At 38.3% G+C, this 22,311-nt stretch overlaps 1 protein-coding gene across 4 annotated transcripts in view; it reads right to left on the reverse strand.

Moving 5' to 3' along the window:
• SLC44A3 (solute carrier family 44 member 3) overlaps positions 1 to 22,311 on the reverse strand; it is a 99,179-nt gene that overhangs the window by 44,233 nt on the left and 32,635 nt on the right. The window lies entirely within an intron of this gene.

A 22,311-nucleotide genomic window follows, 5' to 3' on the forward strand; every position in this document is an offset into this window, starting at 1 on the left:
GTATGTAATGTTTCTTGTAAAGGTAAAAAAAAATATTTAAAATCCTGGAATATCCAGGAACTAACAGTGAGTTAATTGTGTATTAAGACAGTAACCATTCAACCTGCTTGGTGTATTGTGGTGGGGCAACCATGGTAAGGAGCATTAACATTTACCATTTCAAGACTGCTTGTAGTTTTTAAGGGCTTTTTTTTAACATCTCACCCATCTTCAGAAATACTGCAGCAGCAAAAAACTCATGGACATTTTTCTCTGGTTTTGATTCTTTGTTTTTCACAAAGTCACCCAGAATATATAGAAGAAAACCAGAAATAAACTCAAGCTTCCTGACTCCAAGCCTCTGCTATAATTACAAAGTTCTTATCATTTCTTAGGAGTGTATTGTTTACTCATGGAGAGTGAATCCTGGTGCTGCCTGCACTTAAGGCTCAACTTTCTTACCAAGAAACTTACCTGGTTAAAAATGGGGCAAGAATGTGGGCTGGGAGAGGAAGGTCTTAAATGAAAGCATGAGAGTTCCTTGCTAGACTGGTTAAGTGTGATGACTACCCCTATCTGTATCCCCTTCTGGGTCAGACAAGGAACAGAGACCAATTACTTTAATAGCAGAACACAGCAACTGAGAAAGTCAATCTAAAAGCAAACATTTTCTGCCTAATTAAAGAAGGTGCAGCTAGGCATAATATCCTTTACTGTAATTACTGAGAGCCAGAAGGAGATGGCTGGAAAGAGGAAGTGAAGATTGAAGAAGAAGAACAAACCTGAGAGCTAAGGGAGGTTAGGATTGGTATAGGGAGGTATACAACTGGCCAGGGAAGAAGATGGTAGATCAGAGAAGCATGAAAGCTATGTGGGGATTAAACATGTAATAGCGCAAGTCCTGAAGGTACATAAAAGATTAAGACTGTGGGGAATGAGCAAAGGAATCCAGGTCCACTACCACTCCCTTCCTCAGCTGGAGTATCACCTTTCCTCTGCTGTCAGCAAACATCCACAATGCTGACTTGAAAGTGCCCTGTCACGCTCTGGCCTGACTAACAACTGAGATCACCCTGCCAGGTTTCTGACCAACCTGCTAGTACTGTCAGTTACTCCACTGGATCTGCTGGCAGATGCCTGTCCTATGTATCCAGGGAATCCAATCCTTTTGATGACTTGATTTATTGTCTTTATGATGTTCTATGTTAGCTCTTCTGTTTGCTCATCTAGAAAATCTCACCTGATAATATGTTTACAGCTGGAAAGTTAACTACTCTATTATCCATTTAATAATGAAAATGCACAAAAGAGAAAATAAGCAATTTTTTTTTTCTAGTAATTTGAGGATTTTTGAGATGCTCCACTTCTCAGCCTTAAAAGTCACTTCAATTTAACAAGTTAATAACCACTTGTACAAGCCACTTATTTCCAGCTTCCAATGAACATCAGTCCCACCTTCTTCTGGATATCTCCAATGCACTGAGAATCTCTACTTTTATTTCAGAATATTGATTATTGAGTAGATTATCCAGGGATCTAGAAGAATAGAGTGTGTACATCTTACAGCCCAGCTACAGAGCTTTAGCTTACTACTGGTAACGACCACCCCTCCTGTGATTTATCAACCATATGAATCATTCAAGGAAGGAGTATAACACCACAAAGTTAATTTGTTCCACTTTCCACATGAGCAAGCAGAGATCTCCACAAAGAGCCTTTTCATCCCTGTCAATACGCAAGCTAGAGTACAGTCTGACCCTAGGAAAGCATTTTGAGTGTGTTTGCTGAGCTGACTCTGATAATAAACTTTAGAGTTAAGTAATTTCAATGTTTTAGAATAGAGCAAGAATATCAGTGTTTTAGGATTGTATGGTACTTTATATACCAACCCAGACAAGAAACAGCACTAGAGCTGTTAGCTTTGTGGGGTGTCAGAATTACGATGTACTTACTCAGTGTTCTGAATGGTAAACAGCATGGGTAGAAGAAGATGAAAGAGCTTAAACTGGAACTACTTCTGTTGTTCAGGACTGTCAGTGTCCCTCTCCAGTCCAAAGAGTAGACATGCCAGTACCTTTGAGTGCATCAATACAGAGAACAGAGAAGTAATTGTATTGTTCCTCACAACACTCCAAAAAATGCCAGAGAAGGGAATTGCTTGAGTTTCAGAGGAACTTAAAAGTGAAAGATGTGGATTTGTAAGGTTGCAGAAGGATGGTTTGTTCTCTAAATTACGTAAAAAGGAAGGAAGGAAGGAAGGAAGGATGGAAGGCATTCTTGAGAGCAGTGAAGAAAATGGAATAAGCTAGGATAAACCCAAATCAAACAGGCACCTAGCAAAAGGCATCAAGCTGGACCACACAGAGGCTGTAGAAACACCTGTGACCTACACAGTTAGGTCGAGTCCTGAAAGAAAAGGATGAGAAGTTTTCATTAATTGGGTGGCAATCAGGGCACTGTGGTTTTCATCAACAGTGAGATAAGCAACAGATTAATTACAAGATCTAGACACAAGTCTTTTGTGCCAGCACAAGATCCTTCATCTATAGTTTAGTTGTTGTAAGGACAATTTATATTAATGGATTAAGCTACTGAATGTTTGCCAACGAAAACTAATAATGTCGAATCCAGACAGACAGCTTGGGCTGTATCTTGACATCAGGCCCTTTAGAAGCGCTGCGTCTGCATGAGCTGCTGCTGCTGCCGCAGGTTTCCCCACATGATGGCACTCTCGGGCACCCTCGGGCAGTTTCGTCAGCCCCGATCTTGCTTACAGCCAAAGGGTTACGAACTCCAGATGGCAAGTCCATACACAGAGCATGACGTTGTTTACAATATGTTCTAAGTGGCTTAAGTGCAATTTTGTTGTTGCTTTTAGTTTTGGACTTTCTGGGCACTGCTTTTCACTGGGTCTCCTAATGACTACTAAGACTAATTTCATGGACTTGCTGTGTCTAGACGTTTACTGTACGGAGGTTTAAAAGCACATAAAATTCTATCTGTATTTTTTAGTTGTCTTTTTAAAACAAAACCTATTACTCCATAGCAAGGCTTGGATAGCAGCATATATTTTCCTATTTTTTCTTCTTACAAAAAAACACAGTTTTTATACAGAGAAGGCATGAGACCATCTAGTCTATTCAAACCTAATGCTCCTAACCACACCACACCACAGAGAATCTACTCAAGTTATTAGGCTGTTTGCAGACTGCAATTACTATACATAGAATAATTGTTACTTCAGTCAGGAGTTCCAGGATAAGGCTCTTAGTGTGTAATAATGTGTTTCTGCATAATTTAAAAAAACTGGACAAGATCCAAAGTTCCACTGCAATGCACATTAAAAAGGCTCAAAGACTTCATTGCTTGAAAAGAGAATACTGAACATCCTGCTTTGGTCAGCCTATTAATACCGGGAGGACAGGTAACTATCTATTTGGTTAGTGCCAATAGGCTTCCCCACCAAAGAACTGACTGCTGTATAAACACTGATGTTTGAAAAACAAGTTTAAAAAATCTGTGCGTGGCTAGTCATGTTGAGTCAGATAATAGACACAAGATGTCTACCATTTATCTGACCTATTCTTTATACTACTTTTGATTTACCTTCATGTTTTAACAGAGACTTCTCATGAATTACCTGCTCAATTAAAGTTTCACCTTAATTATTCATGAGAAGAAAATCAACAGTGAGTGGAATAGAGCCGTGGAGCCAGCAGTCAGTGGCAATGTTACAGAACATGTGATGGCATGAGTTGCATAGTTTATTAATCTTCATTAACATTACACTGAATCAGCACCAAGGCCACATACGAGAAACCCTCTCAGATAAGTAGCTCTAACTCACAGGACTTCTGTAGTCATCCTTACAGGCACAGCTATTTACAAAGGAAGACTCCAATAGCTGAAATATTTGCTAAAAACAGTGGTGCAGTTCTGCAAACCCTAATTAAATGTCGAATAGCTAAAGAAATAATTCCAATCCTATTAAGAATTTCTGGGAGCCAACATTATATGCTACTGTTTCAGAGAGAGAAACCCTGAAATACAAAGTCTTATCCATGACATTTTAATTTTCCCCATTATCCAAACAGATATACAATATTGTTACGTTATGTATCAGACACTCTCACAGGATCTTATCCTGCACGTACACATGAAGTTCAGGTAGTTAGAGCGGCTGGGTTCTAAAACCAGAAGCCTCAAATCTCCATGTCATTGGCCACCCCTACTCTGTTTCAAGGCTTCATCCATTTGCCTCCCAGTACTTCAAGTATCAATATATAGTTTCACAAAATTTTTAATCACTTTGCATCAATGATTGTTTAAACTGAAAGAAGAAACTGTTTTCCTATAATAGAAGTAAGATCAATATTCATTCCTTTTGTGGTTTTGACACTGAAGTTAATTTTGTGTCATTTCTGATTTAAAAGAACTGCATTAAGAGACTTCTTTTCAAGTAATAACATTGCTTCTCTAATAACAACTCATCACTCTGGTCATAATGCTAATTATAGAATCCTAATGCAGCTTATAAGCAATGTTATTTTGTAAAATGTTTTTGTGGCGTTATGTAAAATGACATACAGTAATACTTTTGTAGTAGGCATTGAGACCTATGTAAAGAAAAATGTACATAAATGCCCAGATACTGTTGCAGTATTGATTTATTTTAATCTTTGCACATAGAGGAAGGAATGTTACTCATCTGTTGTGATTAAACAATAGAATAACAGTATTCCTAGTTTGTCACATTATCAGTAAGGTTATGGGATAGCTACTGTACTTTGATAATATTCATGCAATAAAAAAGAGTTATCATTCTACTAGCTGTCCTACAAGAGCTACATTTTTCCTACTAGCTGTGTATCATTACAGTGGAATAAACTGTTCGGTAAGGTATGATACAAAAACACTTGATGGAAGATAAAAATATCTTTCTTGAGCAGCTATTTGAGGAAACAGCATTTTGCAACAATCGCCGCATGTTTAATAATGGAAAGATCTTTTGAAAATATGATGTTGACCCTCTTTCTAGTGACTAAAACTTGGAGTAGTCTGAGCAATGGCAGTATAATAGCTTCCTGTTCACGTAACATGTTTGCACAACACAATGTTGCTGATAACGCTAACTAGTAAACGTATAACACCCAAAGGATGTGCATGTGTCTGGGAATTCCCATGGTCCTTCCGGTCTACCAGTAAAGAGTATTTGTAGGAAGAAGACAAAACTAACATTTATGGGCTAATCGCTCTTATTCATAGAGTTTGCCACTCTTCACCCTGTTGACCTGTGAACTTTACCCTTCAAATTTCCTTATTTAAATAGTAAGTATGTAGCTAGTAGTAATCTAGCTTTCTGTCAACACTTGTCTCAGAAAATAAATAACATGTCATAATAAAAATGATTTTAAATTTGATTCTGTTGTGTGTATGTAACTGCTCTAGGAGAGTAAGAGGAAAAAGGTGATTCTGCTCTGTTTCCAGCTTTTTTTGGAACCCATAGAAAACTGTAGGTCAAGTAGTGGTCTAGCTGCTATTGCTGAAAGTGAAGTATTTTGAAGCACAACAGGACATACCAGCAACTTGCACTCACAGTGTACCCTCATACGATTATATGTTTGTAGTAATTTGCTTGCTCATTCTTGGAGGGAAAATTTGCATACGATTGGGGTTGTATGTAGGGATCTGGCCTTTAGATGGTTTCTCCCTTCTTTTGGGCCTCACTCACTGCCGTCAAGCAAGTATCTTCACCTCTCCATGCCTCAGTCCTGCCTCTTGCTTTGTAAACTGGGAGCAACTGTGTTCACCTACTCTCATAAGGCACTCTCAGATCTACGTATAAAAAGCAAGCTATCTTTGCCACAAACAGCTTTGTTCATTATATTAATCTGATTATGGTCTGTTACGGACCATACTTAGTGTAAGGAGAAAAATATGTATATTGCATGTAATTTATAACTTTGATACTACTCACATAACAAGATTGTTGAAGTTCTAAAAATAGTGGTCAGTGTACATAAATTTTCCTATTTTCAGCTGATTTATTAAAAAAATTTCAAATATTCAACTTTGTACTAGGAAAATAGGCATCAAAACCAAATATATTTATTTTAGATAATATAATCTCAACAAAAACATTCAACTGTGATATGTTTCCCCCAGGAATTAGCTATCTGGAAAGAAGCTTCATTATTTACATTACTGGAAGTCACAGCTGGAGCCAAATTTCCTTGAATTTTAGTGAAAATCATTCACAAAATGTATAGTTTCGTGTGTCATCTCTCCACAGAACAAGGCAATTTTCATTCTCACTAAGACACAGTCACAGAGAAGTATATTTTGTATGCGTATCTGATGTTTTGAAAAGGACAATTGCTATAACCTAGAGAATTTTAGCATGTGTGGTCTGCATTATTTATGATTCTTCTTCTAAGAGGGTTATGAAACAAATGCTGGGGTCCAAAGTAAATAGTGAATAAGCCATTGTTTCACAATGCATACCATGGATGTAGCCTGTTAAATGGCACCTGATCAAATCTGTGGAAAGTAGCTGCAATTTTTTTCACATATATTAACAAGCTGTATTCCATGTTTCAGTTCTTGTTCCTGTGGAATGCCCTAAAGCCTTTGTTTACAATTAAAAGCATGAAGATTCTTATTTTCCAAACATGGTAAGCTGCCAGTGTGGACAAGGCAGTGTGTTTCTTGGTATCTTATTTTTAAAGCTCTTCTGTGAATATGTTTTGTAAATCAAGCCACTAGTCATGTCTTTCATGTTGCAGCTTGCTTTTCAGGCTTTTCCATGAGAACGCAATGCTGGTATTCTAGAACGCTTCAGATTTCCGGAAGTATCCATAATTCTGATAACTAGAAGGAAGTTCATTATTGCTCATACTCATGTTTGTTGCAAGTTTTTATAATTTAGAAATCCTTATGTGCAAATCTCACTTCCTTCCCTCTAGTGATGGGTGAAGTGGCTTTTTAACACTGGCTGAAGAGTTTTATTTTCCATGCAGTTGTCCATTCTTCTTTAGATTTGGTTAATACATACCACATGGCAAACAGTGCTAGGTCTAATACAGAAAATTTTATGTGATACAGAAAGCAAAAGCTTCTGCAACAGCTAAGTTAGGGAGAGGGAGAGGGAGATAAAGAGCGAGAGGGAGAGGAGAGATATGCCTCAGGACAATGATCTTAAGCGCTTGGGTCATCAGGGAGGAAACAGGCATTCTGAGTGTAGACAGTAAACTTTCTCAGACAATCACTTCCTATTTTTTCTTTGTTCTCATAATACAGATAGAATGAATTCAGAAATCTCATGAGTTTCAGTTCTAGTCATTATTTCAATGGCAAAATACAAAAACAGACCAAATCCTGTCTGTCTATTCAGAAACATTCAGAAATGTTGTAAAATATTAAACAAAAGAACAGTGAGGTTTAGGGACAAAACATTCAATATGATTCTCATCTGTCACTGCTCATTGTGGTACAGAGGAAAGTAAGATGTGGAAGAGGATATACTAGTTGCTAGTATTTTCTGTCCTTCCTGATGTCTCAAGAAATTAATTCTGTAGCTGTCACATCTCATGCCTGAACCTCTCCAGGATGGAGATGCATTTGTCAGACTGTCCCAGTTTTCTGGGCTTTGTGTATCTTGATTCAGGGACTTTGAGTTAGGCATACTGCTATTTACCATGCCATCCAGCCTTGGATGGACTCAGAGTACAGACCGTATAATAGTAACTTCTGAGATACTCAACATCTGTAAAAGTAGTTAATGGATATAAATTTTCCTCCTAAAATTAAGCTGATTGAATAATGATTCATTTGGCTTATTTAGCCTTTTCTTCTGTTTATGAAATGCCAATGACAAGTTTTTGAATGTTGAATTATTCAACTGTTACACTTTTTTTTTGCTTTTTTTTACTTTGTTGATGACGAGTTCTAAAACCAAGTTTTCTGTTCAGCTGTGGCTGGTTGAACAAAAGCATGTGTTACTGTTTGCTTCTGATGATAAGAGTCTGAAAACTTTTATAGAACAAATACTGAAGAGGCAGTTTCATAACACATATTCCACACTGATAAACTGAAATGCTCAAGTGCTCTTGCATGTAAAATGGATGAAACATTAATAAGTAAATTGATTAATTTATACACTCATCTGGCTGATAATAAAAAGCATATGCATTATTTGCCCTGTGCTTTTAAACATCTGATTGGTATATGGGCAGTGGCACAAATCAGTATGTAATTGTCAATATAATGCATATAGTTAGTAACACTGGAGAGGTAATTGCCTGAATTGTCTGTGTTTAAACAGTGATGACAAAATAATATCAGAGCCTGTTAAATAAAACTGCATTATTAGTTAAAAACTGTAGTTAAATAACTAATAGGTAAAAGTATATTAAAACTAATCATTGATGCCTAATCTATTTTGACTCAGGCCTACCTACTCACCAGCATCTTTTCCAGGGCTATATAAGCCTGTTTAGAAGTATGCCATGCCCATACATTTCCTCTGAAAGTAACGGTACTGTGAGGATACAAGTGGCCAGATACTTACAGTTTCAGGGCATTCCTGAAACCCAACGTAGCAAACCAATTGGTAACCACAGGTACACACTACATGGCCAGGTTCACCCTGCATTATTCTCTAAACTGTAAAGCAAATGCTTAGGTCACAATGTTGTGAACCTTCAGTATGAATAAGTACAGCTGAAACAGCAGTAACTAGGTGTGGATATATGACCAGACAATGGACAGATGAACAGACAATGCAAGACTACCTATGCTTTGATTCACAGAAATGAGTGGGCCAGGCACAATGAGAGATGGGCAGATTGATTACTTTGTTTCATTCTTCTGAAAGAAAGTAATATAAGGAGGACAGAAAAAATAATATGCAACACTTTGTTTGTTTGTTTCTAATATACTCCTTCTGTGTTCACCTTTTTAGCCTGTTACACCAAATTTGTGAAAGAGAAAACAAACGAAAAGTGAATAAAGGAAAAATGGGTCTATAGATTGAATTATCCGTACTCACAGCCCCATCAGATTGGGCTTGCATGATTCAAGTGGTCTAAATTGGGGTAGCCCTGTTGTTACAGCCTGTTGGACAGACAGAGAATGTCTTTGGAACTGCCAGGCTGGAATTTTTACAAGAGTTACAATTGACTGAAACCAGCTGTAATAAGAGATGAAGTGGACAAATATACTCAGTAAAGTCTATAAAAAATAAGCATTGTGTGTATGCCTGTACTTCAAGTTGAACTCTAGGCTGGCAGAAATCAGTGTGTTCCTCAGGGACACTGCAGGTCAGGAAGACATCAGAAGGTGATATGCAAAACGACTGTAAAAAGATGACGCCTCTGTCCACCTCACATACGCACAGCAGTGCACACAGTTGGCAGAGCTGCATCAGCGTTTCCCAGCAAACACAGACTGGCCACAGCTCATGCAGGCCCAAAAGTCACATTAGGTCTATACCCTCTGTATTTTTGATTAATACGTGTAGAACAGCTAAGCTGTAATACTGTAAAGCAATAACACTGTGCCTACCAAAACAATAAGTTTTGGTAAGCAATGCCTTACTTATTTATCTTCCCTTGAAATACCAAATAATAGTGGGTTACACAATGGCCTTTCCTCAATGCAGTTAAGCAACCGCTTCACCAGAACAGGTTACAAAGACCAATCTAGACTAAATTCTATGCTCATCCATGCAATAATGAGGCACAGTATAAAGATGACTGTTTTCCCTGCTGCAAGGGTCCTTCTGAGACAGAGAAGAGACCCCAGAATATATTGCAGAGCTTGACTTTGCCTCTCTGGAAGGGAGCAGACAACCATTCCTCTCCCCCAAGCCTTAGTGCTTTGAGAATGCAGAGTGTGGTCCAAAGTCTGGTAACCTTGGATACTCAAACTGAACATACATTTCATGAACCGTATAAAGTGAATTTGCCATTTGCTACTTGTTCTGCTCTAAGGCTTTAAGAGGATGCCAAAATGAACAGGCAAGAGTAAACTCTGTATCTTGAAGACAGACATATAATATGGTCCGTGTCTGGTGTCAAAGATGTCGAAGACATCACAGAAGCAAAGATTTTAATCCGTGAAACAGTCCCTTCCTTCTTCACCAGAAAGCCAGCACTTTCCCTAAAGTGGAGTCTGGACCAGTTTTGACTGAGGTGACCTGATCACATTTTTCGTGCTTACCCAGGGTATCTGTTTGATAGCCAAAATATTGTTGTCTCATTATCCGGCAGATTATTCCTGGTCCCTAGAATTGCCCTAGTAATCTCTTTATTTCCCATTCTACTATTTACTGTTACAATGCTATTCCGATCCTAGAATTGTCAGTGATCATCTTACTCCCTCTGTCAGTTAGCTGTTGACCGATTTAGGAAACAGTGTAAAAATATCTAAAGTGAATTGGGCTGAAAGACTCTAAATAATGCAGTAAGGACCTATGCAGTATCTGCAAGGTTTTTAAACACAACAAAAATATTTACTTAACAATCATATCTAAAGTATAATCTTCAGGAAATAGCTGCTCCAAACAGTCTTCCTAGTTCATGACTTAAAATTAAAACCAAACAAAACAAAACCATAAAACTGGAAACAAGAGATGTCATTAACTCTCCTTCATTTATACCATGCAGAGTCCAGCCTTGTTCAATTTAATGCAAGTGTTCATTCCTCTGGAAAAATCACGACTGCCAAAAATAACAAGTCAATGAATGACGATTAGCAGTAAATACAAAATGTTTATATTACGTTATGTATGCAGCCCTCAAGAAGTCATAACAAAATCGAGTCATTGCCTTGACTAACTTAGTCTGACATAGAAGATGTCTCAGATGGAGGTGGTGGTGCAGTGGAAAAGATGGAATAACAAACCTAAGATGCGGCCTCTTTTCAGACATACGCTAAGGATGATCACAATCATCTGCTTTGCCATTAGCAGGACACTGTTATCTGAACATACTATGAGAAGTGAGGCTTGAGGAACCATGCGTAAACAATGTTGGCTTCTGAAAAGTTGTATTTCTCCAGGAAGGACAAAAATGTCTTTCCAAAATAACAAGACATTTTTGTAAATCAGTCCTAATGGTACTTGGTTCTCTGCAGACACTGTAGAAGACGCAATGCCAAATTACTCCCCGGCATCAGAGCCAGTGCTATTATCTGCAGGACGCAACTGATGAAACTTGCAAAGGATGATCGCCTTTGACACACTTGTGTGATGCATTTTAAGAAATATAGTTTTACCAGATAATGCAGAGAATGGGGACATGAAACTCCTTGAACTCCGTCTCCCTGAAGACACTGAAGGGAATACTGTTTCATTCTGAATCGACTTGAAATGTAAGCAAATAGATATTACATGTTTTGATTTATGAATATTTAAATGTCTTTTATTCTGACTGAAGATGACAAAATATGATATTTTGTCATTCTGGCACTTTTTTTTTCTGAAGTCTGTGAAAATATCAGTATTTCACTCGTAATAAATATCTGTTTTAATTATGGCATTCTGCGTTCTGATTCTTGGATTACTGGGTGAGTTGGCATAGATATTTGTTTTAATAAGACTGCAGCTTTTTTAAGAGTTCAACATTCATTAAATACTTCTGTTAATATGAAAATGTTCTCAGTGCACTAAAGAAATAAGTAAAATTGAAATTTTCACTCCAGGCATGTTTCTGTAAAATAAAAATATATTATTTACTCTCTCTCAAAGTCTGTGTAGTCTGAAATTTAACTGACACTCCTCACCGCCAAACAAGTCTCAGAGTTTGAAGGAACTGTGGATTTGCACTTGAGATTTAAGACTCTAATTGTAGCTATTTATTAAGAAGGATCGAGACACCACTGGAACTGCATTTCTGATGCTAATAATTAATTTGACAGTTCTCAATAGTGATTTAAAGTAACATAGGGATATGTTACAATAAGATGAGAAGACAGAGTTTTTGTTTTTCAGGTATATGTCAAGGTCAGGGACCCTACTGCCAGAAATGGACACTCTTGTTTTCTTACGATGCTCCAAAATATATGTGCTTAGATAGTATTTGAAAACTTTCTTTACTATGATGTCAAATCTGAAACTAGAAAGGACTTCACACTTTCATTTACTTAAGCAGACAGGAAATAAAATAAAGAAAACAAGGTAGAAATATGTATAATTTACTTAATAATTTACTTAATGATGACAAGAAGAAATTCAGAGAGACAAAACTCCTGTAGTGTAAGAGTATTTGTAGTTTAGGAATAATGATAACCACAGTTATCAGTGGATTCATTCTAAAACTAAGAAGGTCAGACCATAAAGAGTACAATAAAGAAAATACTTAGTCATGGGCTTTTGTAATTCTTACTTGATTTTAGCTGTTTAGTACTGTGCCAGGAAAGCAAAAGCCCTTCTTCATACCCTCAGCTCTATTTTCCATTGCTCTTTCCTGACTCCTTTTCTCCATTACTTTTTGCAGCCCTCTTTGAAAAGTCTAACAGATGTGACAGCTGATGGCCTTGCTCTTCTTTCTCAACCCTGTTGGAAGCAGTTTATCTTAAAAATAATGTAGTTAAATCAAATGAACTCTCAGCTGTACAGATTGTACCAAACTGGGGTTCAAAGAAGTCGTGGTGATAGAGGCATGGGAGGAGGGAGGACAACAGGTCCAACGAGACCTGGTCCAACTCTAGAGCCTTACTGAAGCCCACAGAGTGCTTCCTGCAGCCCACTGCTGACTCCACCTTGGCCTCTCCTGTGGTAGCAGGGCACAGGCTGAGCATCTGGGGGGCAGCACACTGAACGCTTCCTGAAGGAACTGGCTGTGCATAGTTTGGGATTGCAGGTACTCTGGCACAGTGAAGGGATGAGTAACTATGCATTTATCACAATCTACCCATAATGTACTTCACTTCTGCACATCTTTCTCAATGTTTCTGTTGTCTTTTTCCTGCTCTAACACTTTTGCCACTGTCAGTTACCTTTCCTCTTGGCTGTGGGATGCAACTGTGACCCTGGCAGTGTAACCCTGTGCTAGATTTGGCCTAACCCTAAAGTGCCAACGCACCTCAAGCAAGAAAAAGAAGGTATTTGTAGTTCTTTCTCATCTCTTCCTTAGGACTGTAAAGGTCTTATTCACCAGATTGTCAGTCCTGTAAGCATTTCCTCTCCCGAGTCAATGGCAGCACGCTCTGCCACTGCTGTAGCACGTGGTATTCCAGAAGCCAGCTACAGAAGGTAAAGAATGAGCCGCAACAGGTCAGTGCAGAGACGTGCCATGCTGGGCACCATCTGAGAGTCATGATACTTGAAATGTTGTCCTGTAGTTCATTTCATGCCTAGCTGGCAGATCAACATTTAGATTACTTCACCTAGTAAAGCATAAACACAGTTCATCTGAAGAGAATAAACCACAAATTAGTGAGGTGTGGACAATGTCTCTGTTCAATTTCATATATACCACCAAGCAGTCATGACATAGGACAGTGGGACTGAGCTTCAAGTTTGTGGAGAAGGAGAAGACAGGAAATACAGAGTCTGCAGTACTAGGATGAGGTGTGGTGCCAGTGGGGGTGCAGCACAGATCTTCAGGGCCCTGGGCTGACAGAGGTGGTAGGACAAGCAGGGCAGCACTGAGGGGCTGTGGCCCCAGCACTGTTTTGGAGACAGAGCAGACATGGTGGAGTGAAGCTTAAGGGCTGGGAGGATGATGGGAACCAGGTGTGGTGAGAAGGCAGATAGCAGGGCAGGGCTCCAGGGACAAGGCAGGAATGAAGGAGGGAGACCTGGGGCGAGGGAGGACCATGAGAATGAACCTTGAGCATAATGAGGATGTGCAGCTCATGGTACAACTTCAGATGTGAGGCAGGCACAGAGGTGTGGGGTTTGGGGCTGAGAAGGGCCACCAGGATAGGCTAGAACTATAGCAAGTCCCTGGCATAGCTTAAGAGAAGACAGACCCCAGCAGCGCTTCCAAAGCACAGGCACATGCTGAGGCTCAGGGTCTCAGGGGAGGGCTGCCAGGCCCAACCGACCCTAATGAGCTGTGCCAGGACAGGCACAGGTTTGGGGACCAGGGTGCGGTGAGAGCAAGAAGCAGCACAGCTGAGAGGCTATGAAATGTCGAAATGCCCAGTCCTTGGATCTGTGCCCAGGCAATGATAAAGAGGAAGGAGAAAAAAAGAAATCACAGAGAGCAAGCGGCAACATGCTCTGTCCCATGATCCTCCTTGGAAACACTTGGCAAAAAAATGGCTTGCTGTCTTAAATTATTTGTGTCAAGCAGCAACAACATTTTAGAGGGGCCAAAAACTGTCTTGAGTGTGCTATTGTACAAGGCAAGAGATTGTAGCCTGATTCTCTACTTTTTTTTTTTTTTTGGTGGCAAAGTTGAGTGAACAGTTTGCCATTCTCTCCTTTTCCCCTTCTCCAGCTACTTAGCAGAAGGGCTACCTTTAATACCCACTCTGCCATGGGGCAAATCACATTTCTTAACTATTTTAAACTTCAAAGGTGAAATAGTTGATGGTATCATTGTTGTTGTTATTTTGGTTTTTTCTACAAAATGTGTCCTTTCTCCAGTTTAAAAAAGAAATATGAATTATATACTCCCTGTAGCCAGCTAAAACCAAACATCTAAGATCCCCAAATAAATTAAAAAGTGTTGACTCCTATGTATGAAACTTGCTGAGTAATGCTACCCCTTAAAAAACCTCGTGCAAACTATTTGCTGTTTTTTCAGACCACATCCTCTAGAAACAGAAGATCTTACTACTTCATGTTGCATAATGTCTGTGGCAGTCGTGCTTTTTATCAGCTTTATTGGCACTTAATAAGTATACAAATATTTTCCAGTTCTTTTCCTTGTTATGTCTCTGTATGGTTACACTAAATGCTGTGTCAGAAATTGCTATGAATAGGACAGCGTTGCATTCCTTACCACTGAGCAGTACTCTTTCTTTAGAAAGAAGAGGTGTAATTTAAAATTGAGCTTTTTTTCCTGTGTGGTGCTAACTATGGATGTACATATATATTTACACATAGTTATATGTATGTGATATGCATATGTATACATATACATACTGCTATATACATGACACAAAATACTATATTTCTGAATGTTCTGTTCATATGTCCTAAAATCTAAATATATTATCTTAAACATAAAACACTGTATAAGCAACCTGCATTACAGACACATTTTAGAGTTTAATGCCTACTGGTAACAAGATCAAAAAAAACCCCAAAATATTTAATTTTGTGTCATAGAAAAGAAAACCCAATACAGAAAAATAACAAGGAAATCAAAATGAAAGAACTGCTTTCTACCTTCCTAAAAGCTTACCATATCTTAATTCTGCACTCAGTGTGAACCCTAAATTCCCATCAAAGCTGACAAAGGGCTGTAAAGTGAAAGCTGGGGTTTTAAAATCTGTTCACACAGGTTTGTGAATGAATATTGACATTAAAACAACAGTTATCTTTAGGGCACTAGAATGGAGAGATGAAAGTTTGTTTACCTCTAAAACAGATCTTAGTGTAACAATTAGAATCTGTACGCTCAGGTGATCTTCCAGGTCTTATTTCTTTTGCTGGTTAAACATTTCCATGATTAAAGATGCCCAGAAACACACAGTGAGATGTGATAGTTTGCTATTGAATATATAACCTCTAAACACCCTGGAGGTGGATATATAAAAATATGAAATTAATTCTCTAGCATTTATCAGAAACGGCAGTGAAATCTGCACTACTAGAATATTAAACAGCAGCTAAAGCTGGGATATGTTCAGCTGTGACAATAAGAGAAGACACTTTTCTATTTTAGTAGAGTACCTTTTGAAGTCGTATAACCTTAAGCCACCGTCTCACACAGATGGAATATATTTGAGAGAAGCTTTGTCTGATCTCCACATCAACCTATATTTCAATCCATTTCAACCTATTGATTTCAATCCATTTGCCAAAGGCTTTTTTCTCCACTGACCCAGAAGTTTTGCTTATTATGCACATTGCTTTACGCTACTTCCTTTGATGTGTCTCTACAGTCAATCAAATATTATTATTTCATGGGATATTCATTTTACAAAACTGTGAGAAAAGATCATGGCTCTCACAACCATATTTGAGTAGAGCAAATATGCAAAAGGTATGCCCTATCCTTACAGCAAATATAAATATATATGTTTATAAATACAAACAAATGCACCATAGCTCTCAGCAGAACTGACAGATAAAGTTTGCAGGTGGCTTTGCCAAGGCACTCTCCATTACCCAGTTTCCTTATCTGAGAATAAAAGACAGTGTCACCTAGGTTTCCACCTTTCTTTTAGAGTGTTTCTCAGATGAAAACAAGATATTATTATTAGTATAATTACTTTGGTTTGCTTTCTCCAAACCACTTGAAATATAAGAACAGACATAAACACATGTTCCTTGTTAGTGAGTCTGGTAGTATGGAAAAAAATACTAAATACCCTTACATCTCATAGTTTCCTACTATACAGTATCACTATATAAAGAAGTACTTTATGGAATATAATGAGTAACCACTACAGTGCTGAACTAATTGAGGATAATTAGTTTGGGGCTCAGAAGTAGGCAAAGCTTGAAAAGCTAAAAATTTGGGTTGGTTTTAAATCCACGACAGGCATTTAACTATATCCTTGAACTCTTTGAACCTACTGAGATTTCAAAATTGTGATGGTGACTTCATGGGAAGCGATTATTCTCCCCAAAGCATTTGCTTACACTTGGAATGGAAATAACATAAGCACAGTATTTCTCAAGAAATTTCAATGCATTTGGTTTTCCTGCTGGTCAGAAGTCATAAGTCTCTGATTTAGGAGGCTGTTTAATTCTTTTTGTAGCATATGCAAATTTGGTATGAGATGGCACAACTAAAACAATATTGTGATGAACAAGCTTTTCACCTTTGCAAACTTGATTAAAATCTGGCTTGGATCACATTAACAAGCAGTTTTAAGTTTAACACAGGAAGAACATTTGTGATTGGTAAATAATATAAAGCATAACTATTCAGTAGCCAGAATATGCAAATAATAAGATACAGAATACTAAATGAGATAACAACTACCATGCACTCAGTTTGGCCAACAGCACTACAAATACAGACAGACATTTTGCACAGTCATAGCCTCTTAATATTGAGATTGTAATTTTTATGTGCTCTTCTTCTAAGCTACTAAATTTTTAAGCTATGTGGATTAGTAATGATAGTGTAAGATGTGTCTCTTTTTGCCTGATGATGCAAACCACAAAGAATGTCTGGCATTTATTCTTTTGTTCATTTCTGAGCATTATTTCAGGTAGTGTTTGAGGCTATCTACATGCTAGACATTCTGGAGCCTGTCTGCTTATAGGAAGTCTGTCTTTATGCAGTATTGTGACATTTGGAATCATCTAGCACATTTTTGCTAACACAAATGTTATCGATTCAGAGAACTCTCAGCCTGGAGAGTCATTCTGAGAAAGCTTAGTCTCATTGACTTTGAAGGCACGAATATGTTTTCATGGGCTTTTTGCATAGGGTGTGTTGGTGGGAATTATGTTGACATCTCCTGAAGTGGCATCTATTAGGTATAAACACTTATCCACATGTTCAGTCTACACTTCGATAAATCTGCTTATATAGTGCTTTAAACATAAGCCTGTGTTTATAATTAAACTGTGTTTATAATTAAACTGTGTATCCAGACTCTCTAAACATGAGTCTGTACTCACACATGGGCTCTGGGTGAATTTGCTAGCACTGGGAAGAGATCATTTGTATGTCTTGTACCTTGTCACGCAGGCCTAACAGTAGTGGCGGTAAGCTAATCATGGACATAGCTATCCCTGCTCAGGCAAGTCTGTCACTGTACATCCCATAATACCTTTGGCAATATCAGATGACAAGCAGGTTGCTATACTGTTCCATGGCTTAATGTTTCACAAAGAAGTGCCTTATCAGAAATACAGATCATCGAGCCTATCTTAAGCCAGGCGGATATCAAGAACACAACAGGCTCTTAGCTTGCTTGGTCTTGCGACTCATATGTCATTTCGCAGCGTAAAGGTAGACTGCATACCAAAAGAGTGTCAAAGGGTTGCTTTATACGTTTCCAAATAAATAAACAGAAAGAAGATCTCTTTCTGTATAAAAACTTTGCAACATTTTCAATAGATTTTGTTTCCAAAATTATTCTTTCCATATACTCTGGAAGAACCAAAAATTCAGTCTTTAGTATCTTCCTGTAGGGTCCTGGAGCAGACTTCTGGAGTTGGAGGCCTCTATCAGAGTTCTGGGCACAGAGGAATTAAACATTAAGAGCAAAGTTCCTTGGAGTTTAGACAGATTTCAGCCATACATTTGACTTTAAAAAAAAATCTGTCTTTGTTAATTTCAGGCATATTTATTTGTTTTGAGACAGATGACTGTCTTTAGCCTGTTGGTGGGTCTTGGCTTCCTGAGGAAGCATCATGCTCTCCACTGCTAGCTGTTGCTTTCTCAGTTTCTGAATGAAGAGCTTTAGGAGTTCCTCCACTACCACACAAATACTATTTCTTACTTTACTTCCGCACATGATCATATGACCCCACTACTCTGCAGCTATGAAATTGCAGTCTTGATTAGTTTTTATTCCTTTAATTTACAGATGTAAATCCTTCAGTATTTTTCAAAAGGTGGGGAAAAAAATTTCAAAAAAGTAAAAGTAACAAAAATCAAGAAATATCAAAACTCAGGAGCTTATAAAGACAGCAGAAGCTGTGCAGACCTCTTCATCCAGTATACAAGACTGCCTGTCTTTCCATATTCTTATTACAGTACAGTGTTTTCAACACACTCTGAGAAACTAATTTTTGGTTGTTTTTTCTCAGCAGTAATCAGCCTGGTAGGACAAGAGAAAGAAAGAAGTTGTGCTGATGCAAAATTCAGATGCTAAGAAAAAATCTTGTTGTAGACTACATTGATGGAAAAATGTTGGTAATTGTCAATAAAGGATCATCAGAACAGACAAAAGTGGAACAGGTCAGAAGCCAGCCCATTTTTTTCTGCAGTAGAATTTATCAGTCCACCTACCTATTTCCAAGTCTGTATTTGGGTAGTAGATTTTAAGAAGTTGAAAAAAAAAATACTGGATGCCAAACTCCTCATTTTTCAAGATAGTGAACTCGTTACTTATCTGGTTTCTGTTTGCAATAAAGCTGCAATAAATCAGCACATTCCTGGTATTGACTGGGGCTACCTACTCACAACTGTGGTTGGGCTAACAGTGGTTAAGAAAACTCTGTGAAGCTGGGTTCCTAAGAAAATAACAAGCTGAAGTGCCAGCCCTATATCTAGTAGAAGGCCCAAATTGCTTTGTTCAGCTTTCTTTTAAACAGACACTTACTGCACATATTAGTGGAAACACATTCTACCATAATAATTTGTCTATCATTATGTTTTTCCTTTTACCAGTGTGGGAAAATAAACTTATATTCAGCTGGCTTCACTGCTGGCCCCTAAAGTCTGTCTATTCGATGCAAGGGAGTCATTAGTGTTACTTTTTTTCTTTTTTTTAGACCGGAATTTTGTGTGCTAGGGAATAGAAAAAATTAATTAAATGTCTCATCTGTGGCTTACAATCTATGCCAAGAAGATTGTTGAAAAGTTTCTTAAATTAAAAGTAATATTCTACAGAAAAACCCTTGGTATCAAAAAAATATCTAATGTTTTCTTTGTGGTAATTGTACCCTTTCAATTCGCAGACTAGCCAGTTCATTTTCAGAGATTAAAATATTATTAGTTTTAAAATTTAGTATCTTTCATCACATTGCTCAGTTCTAAATGCTTTGTATTTCTCTGCTCCATGAATCTGGAAAAGATTGATATAAAAGTGGGAGGCTGTGGAAAAGCCAGAACATCTGACTCACACAATTAGAAATCGCAGCCAAACCACTCTGCAAGGAGGAGGTAGAATGTCCTGGGAAAATGGAAAACTAGCTGCTGGAAAGAAGAAACTGTGTTCAATAGGTCAATGGGAATCTGTATTTGGTGTATAATTTTAAACATGTACTCAGCTACACACATTTAAAATTAACGTGACAGAAATTGACACAAGTAACAACTGAATTAATGAAATCGATTAAAATAACTGCAAACTTACTAGGGCCTCTTTGTGTTTGAAATAATAGTTTGGGTGTTTATATATCAAAATTATGCAGACATCTGTAAATATTAATAAGGCTCATCATTATGTAAGTACATCAGAGGTTTTCTTTTGACTAAAAATACATTTTTTATGCTCGAAAGTGATGCAATCAGTTGTTTAAAAGTTTGTGCTCAAAGACAACTCTATTTTGGAAAAGAAGCAGCTCCTTTTTGATTTTTGAAACTGTTATAGTAGACTGCTGTTATCCATGTGACTTTAGTCAGCTATCAGCTTTTTCTATTACTAGATAGTTGATTTTTATAACTTATTTGCCTTTATTGTATATACGGGAGCTCTGTTTTTAACAAGCAGAAGTTTATGCAGTGATGCCCTCTATTAAATGTATCAACAATTGAAATTTCAAAGTATTTCCTTTGCACATGAAAAATAAAGTAACTGGGGCACTGTGCCTGCGAGGATTGCAGCAGGGCATACGGGACCTCTCCAGATGCAGTCAAGTGGAAAGGCCTGATGGGACAGGAGCAGCACACAGACACTGCCAAGCACTGGCTGAGGTCCCAGCCCTCGGGGACGGCCACCTTCATCTCTAGTAGGTGCAGTGCAAGAGGCACTGAGATTTGTTCCCTCCTTATTAGACCCCAGGCTGGCCAAAGGGCATAGGTGCTTAAGAAGGTTGGTTTGTTTTTTTTCTATGCGGTGGGCTGAATCACTCCATTCTTTTTTATTTGAGTAGCAATAAAGACAAAGTTTTTCTGTTGGTGCCATGACAAACGTTGCTTGGGCTGTTACCTGTATGTAATGGCAAACATGAACACCACAGCCATGGGAAAACACAGATCCAGACGATGTGGTAAAGGGGAAGGAGCAAAACCAACTCTATAGAAGATTCTGGTGAAGCAACCACTGCAACCATTAATAACAAATCCTATGAATAATTATTAAAACCCACTAATAACTAGCAGCAAATCCAAAAGAAAGTACAGGAAAACCAATCCTGTTAGCAATTATAGCAATGCCTTGTATAACACTGCAGTTATAACAACAGCAAGGGAGAGAACTAACAGAAATTTCTCCTCTGTGAACCCATGCGAGTCTAAGTCCCTGCTGTGACACTGGCAGACACTACAGGAAATACGGAAGTCCTCTTAAAAACGGAGTACAGTTAACTCAGAAGCCACTGGAAAAAGCTTTTCAGATCAATAGCTTACAAAGGGATAAACGAGCCACCCAGAGAGATTTACTGTCTCGCTGGAAAATACCCCACAGTATGAGGTGCAGGGCAGTGAAGCACTACAGACCTCTTTGCGCAGCCAATCTAGATAACATTAGCCCAAGTAAGAAAACTGAGTGGTGGTGAATTTGCCAGAAAACACCCCAGAAAACCGTCCTTGAGCAGTAACCTGATAGCTCAGAAATTTGTGTGTGTGTGGAGACTGAAAACTGAAGCATATTGAAAAGGTGCTATGGAACAAGGCAAACTAAACCAGCTTTGCTGTATCTTTGAGACAGACCTTGGTCCCACTAGGGGTTTGTATTTCAGCTACGAGAGAGAATATACCTGGTGAAAAATTACTTTAAAATGGAATTGGGGTACCAGCTGAGAGCTGGGAGAGGGATGCATCATGTAAAGGGTAAACCCAAATGTTGAGCCTTTTTGGGCACAGTTTGGCTTAGGTTATCCTATGTGTTGTCAAGCAACATGAAGACTTAGCAGTGGCAAGAGGTACATGGATGAAAAAAAAGAAGTCTTTTCTTGTATTATCTTGTGATAAGGAGGTGACAAAAGCAGAGGTTGCTCCTTTGTGTGGCATCTCATTCTGTACTTCAGATACTAGGGAAGATCCATCAGATAATGCTGTTTGTCTTGTCTGTGTACATATGTGGGCTGCCTCTGTGGCAATGTACATTTCCAGCCTATGCACAGGAAGCCAAGTAAGATGTTAACTGTTACTAAGCAGCTGTGGTACCTGGTAATATAGGCCTAAGACCTGGCTCCTGAAAACAGTCTTGGAACATTCAATGGAAAAATATTGTCCTTCTTCTGATCCTCCCTTGTTGATCATTAGCCAGTATCCTGCTGAAAACGGTGCTGAGACAGCAGGGAGATGTCTGCAGCCCAAAGGAACTTGAGAAAAAAAAAAAAGGCAGTGTAATACA

The sequence above is a fragment of the Chlamydotis macqueenii genome, chromosome 8 (assembly GCF_036417535.1).
Source record: "Chlamydotis macqueenii isolate bChlMac1 chromosome 8, bChlMac1.mat, whole genome shotgun sequence".
NCBI lineage: Eukaryota > Metazoa > Chordata > Aves > Otidiformes > Otididae > Chlamydotis > Chlamydotis macqueenii.